Genomic DNA, 12316 nt, shown 5'->3' on the forward strand with positions numbered 1-12316 from the left:
CCTCTCTCTAGTTTTATATATTACTGAATTAATTAATTTATTGTATTAGATACTTCCACGTCGACGTTTCTACTTTACATATTATTGCGTAGTTTGCCTTTTCCGAAGTCAAAATATAGCGTGTAATGAAGTCAAAGTGTTAGTTGGCGAAACTGTCACACGTATGTAGTTTTTTAATGGGAATATATCGTTTTACCCAGAAAATAGTTTGTTTGTATTCAACATATATCAAATTAAAAAATACAATTTTTTGAAAGCAAAATGGACAATAATACCTTCAAATTCGATAAGTAGAAATATATTTGACAGTATATTACACTACCTTGTGCGGTATGGGGGAACAAAACTGTTTTCGAAGTATAGTTTAAGGATCAGAAGTTTTTAAATTATACAAGAATAATTTTGTCCAAATAAAATTAAAAACCCCTGTAAAAAGTTGTGAAAATGTACACACACGAACTTTTGAATCTCTCTTTTGACAAAATTTATATTATTACCAGCACGTATACTGTAGTGAACATATACAATACATTTTTTGTAGATGCGTACTAAAGGTCTGTAAATCTGAACTGAGTACACATTGTGCATATAAAATTAATACATAATAAAGTTACGTTTGTTATAATTATTATTTGAATTTTATACAACAAAGATTTTACGCTCATGGCATATTTTATGTTCATAAGCACATACTTTCACTTCTTTCTGCTCTAGTTTATTCTACCAAGTTTCTTTTAATCAAAGTGAGTTGATGAAATCACCAGGTTGACTTAAATGCTAATTATGTTCAAAAATATATGGTTCAAATGTTTCCATAATTCGTCCATTTTATAAATATCAAATGGATATTTTTTAAAAAAGAAAGAAGTTCAAAAATTGCTTCTTGAGTGCTTTCAGAAGCGGAATTTTCAAAAACGCTAGATCACGTAGCCAGTTCTATAAGAGTTTAGAGATCGAGTGTCATTTCTGTAATGTGAGAGTCTAGTGAGAAATTTAATTTTTGGCGTATATGGCAATTCCCTACTTCCGTTAAAATAAAATTTTAATAAAAGTGACATGATGAAATCCCGGTTCAAGCCGAGTGCCATGTTTGAAAGTCCATTTCAAATGATTCAATCGTTCTCCTGTATTGATGAAACACATAACGTCGGTTTTAGTTTACATATTGACAAAGCGTTGTAGGAATTGTTCCTTAGAGACAGACTTTTGATAACACTGGGACACGTGACTATTTTCTTTTAATATAGATTTTATGTATGCTTTTTCATCTCTCTCGAAACAGAAATTTCGAAAACGCTTAAACTCGTCTTCCCTTAGCTGTAATTAATGCTTTAAATGACAAATTTCACACTTCTATCTGAAACGAATTCGTATAATTCACATTTTCTGAATAGATATTGGAAGTTATTGATAAATAGAATTACGAGATAAAATTGAAATAGAATTTACTCCAAGATTTGAATAGGAACAAAATAGTGCATCATCACCAAAATTTAAACTTGCAAATTTATCATTATAATGTGCTTTGTATGATATTAGAGACTTACTCCTAAACTTTAGCGTTAAAATTAGTGAGAGGGACTAGGAAGCACTTCAAAATACATAACAATAAACAAATGAAATATTACATTGGTAAAGATAACTCACTGCACGGTTTTATGTTACGTAACAGAATAAAGATAGGATAATGAATGTATTTAATGTTTTGTTTTCAATTATGGCAAATCGTATAATATGATTTTTTAAACAAATTTGAAAGAGAATGATTTGCAAAGGTGTTACTCAAAGACATATTCTAAGTATACTCTTTGTCATGCAAAAATAATTTAGAGTTTCACTACTGCAGGGATTGAACACAGGAACATTTGATTGCCAAAGTGTTTACTTAAAACGCACAACTGTTTCTTACATTCTATAAAAGCTACTAGCTACTGTTCACGTTCGTAACCCCTTGCAAATTACGTTTCTTCTAACGGACACGTCTTCTTTTTTCTTTTCTTTTCTTTTCTTTTCTTTTTTTTCACAAGCCAGGTAATATTTTACATCACAAATATATCAAGCAGGTTGAATCGCATCAAATGAATTGTGTTGGGATATTGAAACGGTAATTTGAATTTCGTTTCAAATGTAATTATAGTGCAACCTGTATCCTATACTTGTCCAGTATGTAAATCAGTTTTTTCGCTGCTACGATAGATATGTCGTATAGGTAATCGTGGAAGTAATATTTTCAGTTGCGGGCATAAAAATACATAATACGGGTAATACATTTAGGCCCTTAATTACTAAATTACCGTAATTTACGTGAAATTGCACATTAGCAATACGATGGAGGAGTATATATAGAATCCGGAAGGTGACAGGAGACATTTTCATAGTAATAATTCTAAATAAACTTATAAATAAGCGTAGAATAATCATTGTTAATGGGACTACAATCTAGGCAAAGACGAGTAAACATAGAAATAATGCAGCCAAACACATTCGTATTTTGTTAAATTTTAGAAAAAAATAAACAAAATTAACTGTTGTGTTTTGACAAGAACATAACAAATTGCCCGGGCGCCGGGAAGTAAATCAACAAAATTTAAGGAATTCAGATTATGTTGGTAAATGTTTTTTTTATTAATGTTATTTCAGATATTTTAATAATGATCAGGCTACGGCTCAGTAAAATTTATTTATTTAGGTCTATTTATTTATTTCCTAAGGACAACACAACAAGCTTAATGCCTAGTTATAGTATCATGTACATAATTATCTAACATACACTATTATACATATATTACTATACATACACAAACATACGTCGTTTTATTATGCAGAAATTATTGCCTGACAATTGTTTTGAACTTGTTTTCGGACATACTAAATACGTCTACTGTATGAAATCTAATCATTTCGTTATATGAAGCACACATTCTCCACAGTGGAGATTTACATAATATGTAAGTTCTTGCTGTTCTATAATAGAATGCCCCAGTGTTTGCTGTTCTAGTCTTGCCTGTTGTGATACGTAATAATACTTCTGAAATTAATTCTGGATAGTCAATTTTACTGTTTTGTTTAATAATTTATGTAAGAACAACAAATCAATACCCATCTCCTTTTTTTTAGTGTTTGAAAACTAAAATTCGTTACTAAGTCTTCATAGGGGACATACTTTGGGTAGAAACCGGTTTTCTTGTATGCAAGCATTTTTAAAAATTTAAACTGGATATTTTCCATAGCTTCAGAGTATTTAGTGACATTTGGTGTCCAAACAGTACAACAGTATTCTAATTTTGACCTTACATACAAAAATATAACCTTATAAATGTTGATTATTTGTCGAAATCCTATCCTCTCCTATAAATTAAACCTAGGTTTCTATATGCACTACTCGTTATTGCGTCAACGTGTTGAGCAAAGGTTAATTTGCTATCAAATATAACTCCAAGATCTTTGATAGTATTTGGAAGGAAGTGCCACTTATTGTATAGGTAAAGTAAATTGGATTTTCTTTCCTCGTGAAAAATACAGATTTACATTTGGACACATTCAGGACTAATTTATTCTTACCACACCATATTTGAACTCTGTAGATCCTGTTGAAGTTTCACGCAGTCATCAATTGAACTTACTTTGGAGATTAATTTGAGATCATCGACAATAAAGAACTTGAGAAGTTTTAATACACACAGAAATATCATTAATAACAAGAAGAAACAACAGGGGAACTCGATTAGATCCTTGAGGGACTCCCTATAGAGTATCGAACTTGAAAATTACCGGTAATAAAAAACATTATCTAGGATTATTCAACTGGAACTCTCCCAGCCCTCTGCGAGAAGAGTTTCTCTTTTTACCTTGAAATACAGGTATTTGTACGGTTATTTATATATTCTATGCTATTACTATGTTGATGTGTATCAAGTTCAAAATCAACAAGAATAGCAAACGATTTCAATAATTCAAAACCATGTTTTCAATAACTTTTGTTTTAACTACAAAAGCCATTCACTTTTAAAAAGTGACATAATACCAATTTCTTTCGTCTTACATTATGACCTTACATTCCATATTTAAATATAGGAGTACAGAATAATCTCTGGTTATTTTTCATAACACACAGGGGGGAGGGCGCCTGGGAATTCTCGCCCCGGGCGCTTACAACCCACGCGACGGTCTTGTTTTTGTACAACAGCTTATCAGTTACAAAATGTTAAATAATTTTATCGTAGTCATTTATTTACATACAAGTATATGCAGCAAGTATCTTGGCTGTTTTGTTTATCTCATACATAGATGACGACATGAGAATAGCTCGCTGATGTAACGCAAAGGTTGGAGCGTCATCAACTGGTACAGTATTATCATTTTATGACAAGGATAAGTAACAACTCGATCGTATGTACATGGAATAGGTTGGAATAGTTTTTACATAATATTCACAGAAAATTGTTCTAAATCTTCTACATTTATCATTTCGTAAGTAAATTAGATCGAAATAGTTGAAAATTGCCTGTAGAACGTGAGAGTACTTTGGTTGAATTGAGTTGATTTTGAGTTTAACGTCACGTTCAGCAGCGAGGCTATATGAAACGTGAACCTACTGATTAACGTGGAGTCCGAACCACATGAGTTCCCGCCGGGAACCGAACACGGGTCTCCCACTCCAGAAGCGCGTGAAGGAGCTCAGAGACTAGTTTGGGATGAAAATAGTCATTGTTAGTGTTACTCACGAGAACGCCGAGGAATAAGATATATTTTGGTACATGTGATGAAAGTGGGCGTGTCGAAATTGCAGTGCAGTTATTGTTTTGTGAGCAATATTCAGACTTTGACGTCCGAAGATTTTGAAACTAAAACAGGAAAAGTGGAATGATTTCAAGAGTGGTGAACGACTGTTCTGAGTCCTATGTGAGGCAAAAGGTAGAAAAATAAGTGTTAATAGACGACAACTAGTGGTGACATTCATTTTCAGTGCTCGATTGATTTTTGAGAGGGTAATCAAAAATAAACATGGCTCGTAATTAAATTCTTAGTGCACTGTTATGTGTAGTTCAGGTACTGGTTTGGGCATTTTCTCTCTAACATCAGATTCTGATGTCAGTGTTAATAGTCATAATGTAGCCCTCGTCTTCTGCTCATATCAGTTTGTAAGTCTCCTAGTCCCCATCAACAAATTCGGGTAGTAATTCAAAATTACTGTATGCAGGTTTTAAATAAACACTGGAGTATTAAGATACAGATGAATTCAGTTTCAGTATAGTTTATGAATTTTAGCACGTTGGCATGCCAAAATTAATATTTTAGTTTAAATTTTTCCAGACGATAATGCATGTCTATATATGCAAGTGAGCGAGTGAATGCATGTTTGTGGTTAGTGTGGATAGGGAGTTTCTTGTGTTTTGTTAGTAAATTTTTGTATTCTATCATGTCCATCAATGTATTTCACTGTTATCTACATCAGCGTTATTCAACTTTTTTTCTCGCGTACTCCTAGACACAGTTCGCCATCCAATTGTGTACCCCTGCCCTGAAGCTGTTTAAAAGAAATTAAATCGAAATTGAATTATTAAACTTAATAAACATGCTCTGTAAAAGGGGAAACAAATAGAGACCCAACAAATGGACAATCAGTGTGCCAATCAAAAGACTATGTACAGGGGATAAAGTGCACATCCGAAATAAATTAACATGTTAAATTTCAAAACATATGGGAGACACTCAGTTCTACTAAGGGAGATTTTTCCCCTCATCCTCCTTGATAATTCGCACTCTGAGGACAATGTTAAAAATTGAAAAACTAAAAGTAACTTTAGAACTTACTACATGTATTTTCTCCAACTATGATCATTCAATAAATATCGGAAATATGCTTATTTTGGGATTTTGTATCCCCAGAAACCCCCGGTTGAATAGCACTGATCTACATCATTATGTTTGTTTAATTTGTATGTATGTGTGGCCATTATATATTCCCTTCAGAAGCTATTGCCCACTGTCTAAACTGGAAATCAAGGCACATTTTATAATTTAAGTAATATTCTAAATTGTTTGAGACATGAATGTCTATAAAAAGTAAGCATTATTTTTAGATCATGCATTCCAGTTTATGTGCATAGATGTTAGAGGGACCTTAAGGAGTCCATGAGCTACATAATAGTGAAATGAGAAATAATCAATTTTCTTTATAAGTAGGTGTAGGCGAACGGAATTTTTATTTGAACATCTCATAACGGAATTTTTATTTGAATTATTATATGTTTAAAATACCGGAATAAAATTTAGGACATGCTTTCAGGTTCTTGTCAAGGACAGCATTCCCCCATCCCATGGAGACTTATATGCAACCACAAATTATTGGGGTTAAATTCCAAAGTTGGGCGTCCGTTTCCAGTGAAATTTTTAAAATTTACAGGAAAGATATGAATAATTTGATCGTTTGTGTGCTTGATAATATATAAGAGTCTCGAAAAATCTGTTTATTTGTTATATATAAGCGGTTATAAACATGGGACTATACGGCGAGCGCAGGGAACTACTTGGCGCAAGGTAACCGAACAGTTGCATTGTGGAAAAGAAACGAGCATTTATGTTATCAACATGGCGAACGTACAAGGGCAATGAACTAGCAGTTTTAACATTTGTGAAGCAATACGTTGATAACGAGCAAAATCTTTTAAAAGTTTGTGAAGAGCACGGATTAATAAACCTAATAACAAATTGCAGAAAGTGTGGAAAGGAGATAACAGCGAAAAAACTTGACGAAAGCGGACGCCCAACTTCGGAATAAATGCCAATTATTGTAGCACAGAAGTGCATAACTAAAGAGTTTACTGTCGGGGCGGCTTTAGGATTTTAATTTTAGGTAGGCCCGCTCCATCGCTTACAGATACATATACACATTTGATTGATTAATGACAGTAGGAAATTACTTTTACAGTCGTGGTTGATGGTTAAATAATTATCTATAATTAATATAAATAGTGGACAATAGATATACTCTTTAGTTATCTTCTAGTGTTTATATATTTTTCTATATTTTGGGGTAGGCCCGTGCCTACCCGGCCTACTCGCTAAGCCGCCACTGTTTACTGTACTTCAAAATACTAGTCTAAAATAACCTCGACTTATCAAATAATAATATGAACACTGGTTTCGGAATAGGATTACGTTTAATGATCAAATATTATTGTAGAGCCAATTAACATGCGTTTACCTGGGACGTCGTATGTCCACGGAAAGAAAAATATTTTTGACAATTTTTCAATGTCTTTTTAAAACTTCCATGTTCGTTAAATGGGTAGAGATTTGTATAGTTTAATAACATTTAAATTATATATTACCGTAAGCACAGTTTCACAGTACGAAATTAGTTCCATTGGTCATTAAAAAAATCACATGACTCAAAATTCAATTACACAATCACATACACATGCAAATAATAAACACTATCAAAAATGAACAATAATTAGTGCAGGGGTGCTCACAGAGGGGGGCTATGACCCAAACTGCGTCATTGAAATATTTGGGGGGGGTTAAAATCTATATAAATATGTTTGAGGAGGTGTAAAAATCGAAAAGAAGATTTTTTCATGGAAGAACACCTACGGATAGACAATTGAGGGGGGTGCGTCATGGACATAAGGGGGGTGGGCACCACTGATTAGTGCTTACAGGAAGTTTCACGTACAATTGCTTACAAAGAAAATGGATGATTATTTCCCTTTTCACTATTATGTTTCAGTTTCAAAAACTTCGTCAAAATGTAACCGTTGCTCACAAAACAGTAACTGGACTTCAATTTCACGTCACGCCCACTTTCAACCACTAGCGGATCCAGAAGGATCGTTTGGGGGGGGCGGTTCGCTCCCTGGAAGATGAGCGTAGCCTCAAGGTGACCAGAATTTTACTTTGAAAAAATCGGACACATATGAATGCGGGACTTGAGGGGGGTGGTATCTAAACCTGATTTAGCTAAATCTGATTCCCTGATTCCATTTTGAGACCCGAATTTGTAAGTTTTTTTTTCTTTCTTAATGAAAGTATTCTGAAGATTTAAATTAAATACGCACTTTCATTTTGGAGACATGGCGGCGTCATGATTTACTAGTCAACGCAATATATCAGATGCGCTGTCTTGCACAATACTTGCACAAAAGAAAATACTGTATTGACTATGGCATTCATTTTAGCGGAAAAATGTACAATTTGCTCTAATTATTTATATTTTGAATAACAATTGCGGAACAGCAGTTGAAAAAAAAAAAAAACGACAGATTCGGTGTACGCAAAAATCAATATCAAATGTATAAAGAATAATGTATGCATAAAGAATAATACAAAATGTTAACAAATAACAAAATACATTATGATATTTCTGTATACGTTTCTTGGTAGCTTAAAAAATACATTAAAGTTTAAAATTAATAATTAATGTTTAATAGTATATGGTACACAGTGTTCAAATGGGCCAAAATATAGGGGAGCAATCTTTACATATTGCTTTCATTTCTGTTTATATCAGATATAATTCAGCAAATCGAAAATTGGAAAAGAAGAAATATAATATTCAAACTGAACTCCAAGGATGTTTAGTGGCTCCGTGATTATTCCTCGTAGTATCTAGTGATTGTCCGAACTTGAATTTCGTGGCTTTCCCCTGAAATAAGGATGTTATGGTTTTTGCCTTAAAAGAACTATGGCCCGCGCTTTCAAGGGCACAGATCAAGTACAGGAGAATGAAATGGATACACTTTCTAATACATAATACTAATCATAGCTGCATTTAAGCATTGTACTGTACTACTAACAGGAATCCAGAGCGACGATTTGAAGTTAACCTACAGCATTAACATACAAAGAAATGAATTGTGAAGATAAATCCTACATAAATATAATATATTGCGGTACTCCTTAACCATATAAATCATTACGAAGGTAAACGCACAATTTATTCAGTAAAATACTGCAAATAATGTAATAATAAAAATATCAATACTAAACTTTCTCTTGCGCAAACTCAACAGAAATTTTGTCGGATCTAGCACGAAATGTGTATAAATTTTACACAAATTAAAATTATATAGAATTACAATATAAGCTATTATAATGTATAACTAGTAAAAAAAAAACTCTGAAAGATTAGCAAAGTCTACAACAAAATGAACGAAAGAAGATCAGAAATGTAAAACCAAAGTGGTTTCCGTTCATTACAGCACACACTATATTTCCTAAAACATACCGACTGGCGATATTATTTGACAATATCACATATTTTTTTAAAATGCAAATTAAAATTTAATTTTGAAAAAAAATTATCACCTTTAAACAAAATTACCAATAGAGATAATGTACGTATAACTTGTTTTTCTTTCATCTCAGATATAATATGGACCCCGTTTGGTCTAAAGGCTAACACGCTTGCCTTTCGTGCGCGTGATCCCGGATTCGATTCCCGGTGGGGATACAGTTGAACGAAAAAGTGGTTCGGATTCCACTATAATCAGTAGGTCCACGTTTCCTTTAGCCGTTCTGGCACACACGTGGGATGTTACACAAACAAATATCATATGTATAATATATAACTGTTTATTAAAAATATAATATAGCCTATATACCGGTACACATCTTTTACGATTGTGGTTGTGCTCTTTTGTTTCAGTTAAAGATTTTAACAAAGCAATTTCAGAAAATTTTTCGAGTTCGTTTGCGATTCAGATACATCCAAGGAGTTCAACTTATACTCAGGCTCATGATTTTTGTTGAGTACCCACGAGTTGAAAATAATTACGACCAAACACCACGACGGGCGAAAACCAAACAACAGCCTTAGTCACCTTGCAGTCCACCTCTGGGAAAGTTACAGCACAAACTCAAATCTACGCCCTATCTTATTCCTGGCAAATCTGCCGATGACACGAGCGTAATCTACGTTTGTCTTGGTGCGTATATAGTATTGCCAGGTCGCTAAGTCGATCTGCACCCATCCAGAACCGTAGCCATGTCTTCAACCTCTTTAGTGTTGAAATGATCTTTCGGTTGATGCTTTGTATAGGGTATTTTGTACGAATACACCCCCTCTTTTACAGCGATATAATTAAATATGTAAAGAAAGAAAAGCAATATACGAGACTAGGAATACGGGGTTGGAAATTGGCTCTATTAGGTAATTTCTTAAATGTAGTTGTTAGAAACATAATATAATTATAGCTATGGTTACAACAATAAAATTATATTATACTAGCCTTCACCTAGGTAGGGCTTCGCCCCCAGACTCCCAATTTGCTCTGCATACGGCCTCACACAGTATAGTAAATGCTCCTACGTTTTACCGTGGCACAATTTTCGCGTTCTTCCTTCTACGTATCTCTTTCATATAGCATTGCATTAAGCTAAATCTCTGTCTCGAAATTCAAACACCTCGTAAGGCATTTTAGTGAACCACCCTCACCTCTTTTCCTTCTCTTCTACGTTAAGTGGCAAAAAAACGCTCAAATATGTTTAATTATTTTAAATGAAAAATTAAACTACCAACTTTCATGCCTTTAACCGTAAGGGATCCCGAGATATGAGCATCCTATAATAATAATAATAGTAGTAGTAATAATAATAATAATAATAATATCAATTATAATAATATTAATAATAATAATAATAATAACCGTCCCTTTTCTTTCCTTCTAGGTAAAATATCAAAAACGCTGAAATACATATTGTATTATTTCGAATGAGAAGTCCATACACCAAATTTCATGTTTCTAACCTTCGAAGATTCTTAGATATTGATAACTAATTTTTATAATTGCAAACCACGCCCCCTTTTCTTCCCCTGCCTTTTTTCCACATTTTACTAAAGTATCAAAAAACGTTAAAACGCGTGTCAACTTATTTAAAATGAGAAATCCATGGCCACCCCTTCCCTTCGAATTTCCAATAAATCCTTCCTTAGTGATACCCTACGCCAAAAATCTTATCTACAGTCCGAATTCCAAATTTCTAGCTTGAGCGGTTTGGCCTGTGCGATCAGTTACTCACTCAGGACTTCTTTATATAACAGCTTGTGTTATTTCCCAAGAAGAGATGAAATGCCATTAAAAGTCACAATAAATCCCTGGTCCCTTCCTAATGTTTCCGTGTTTGAACCCCAAAAGTCACGGCTCTCTTCGTTGATCTAGTAGCTAGCGAACGTATCTTTGATGCATGAGGTTCTGTGATTTGATTCTCGGTGAATGAGCATAGAACTCACTATGGTGGTTCAGATCCAACTTTAAACTCTAGTTCTCATTCTGTAAAGCATCGCTTTCAACAAACGAAGTAAATACATATCAATGAATCAATCAACCGAAAAGTCTCAGATTCAGAGTGCTTTTAGGTAAGATTCTACATTTCTCTTTATTCAAGGTACAGGTACTTGAAGTTTCGGGATACGAATTCCATTTCCATATCCTTTTTCTAGGACACAATTTTAAAATATATCTTTTTAGTTCAAAGAGTGAGGCGTCTTACCCTCCTTCCTACAGCTGCAGGTCCAACGAATGAATCATATTCTCACTCCTTTGGGGCTTATAGTGACCGCCTCAAGGAACTAGGGACATAAGTATTCCCACTTCAAATTTGTCTGTATTAAGTACTACTAAGTACCACACATTTTGATTACTTTGCTAGGCGTGTCACACAGATTGAATCGGTCGGGAAAAGACCATATTTGTATTTTTCAACGATAAATGCTGGAAGTAAATTCCAGACCTTTGGGGGGGGCGGTCGCCCCCTCCGCCCCCCCCCTTGGATCCGCCAGTGCTTTCAACACATGTACCGAACTATCCGCGTTTATCGAACTATCACATGTAAATAATTATCTTATTCCTCCGCGTTTTCGTGAGCAACACTAACGATGACTTGTCATCCTAAAGTAGTCCCACGTTCTACTGGCAATTTTTCAATTAGACCTATTTCGACCTATACTAAGAATTTACTTACGAAATGATTAATTTAGAAGATTTAGAACAATTTTCTATGAATGTTATGTAGAAGCTATTCCGGCCTATTCCATGTGCATACAATCGAGTTGTACTTAACCTTGTCAGTTGATGATTCATAATACTGTATCAGTTGGTGACGCTCCAGCCTTTGCGTTACATCCGCGTGCTATTCAAAAATGTCGACACCTATCTATGAAATAAAACAGCCATGGTATTTGCTGCATATACTTGTATATGAATACCTTACTACGATAAAATTAATAAACATTTTGTAACAAGCTATACGTACAAAAATGATATTCGACATGCAATTTCTTACGTCCCTGCCAAAACACAACAATTAATTG

This window comes from Thermobia domestica, chromosome 10 (assembly GCF_964235325.1).
Source record: "Thermobia domestica chromosome 10, izTheDome1.hap1.1, whole genome shotgun sequence".
NCBI lineage: Eukaryota > Metazoa > Arthropoda > Insecta > Zygentoma > Lepismatidae > Thermobia > Thermobia domestica.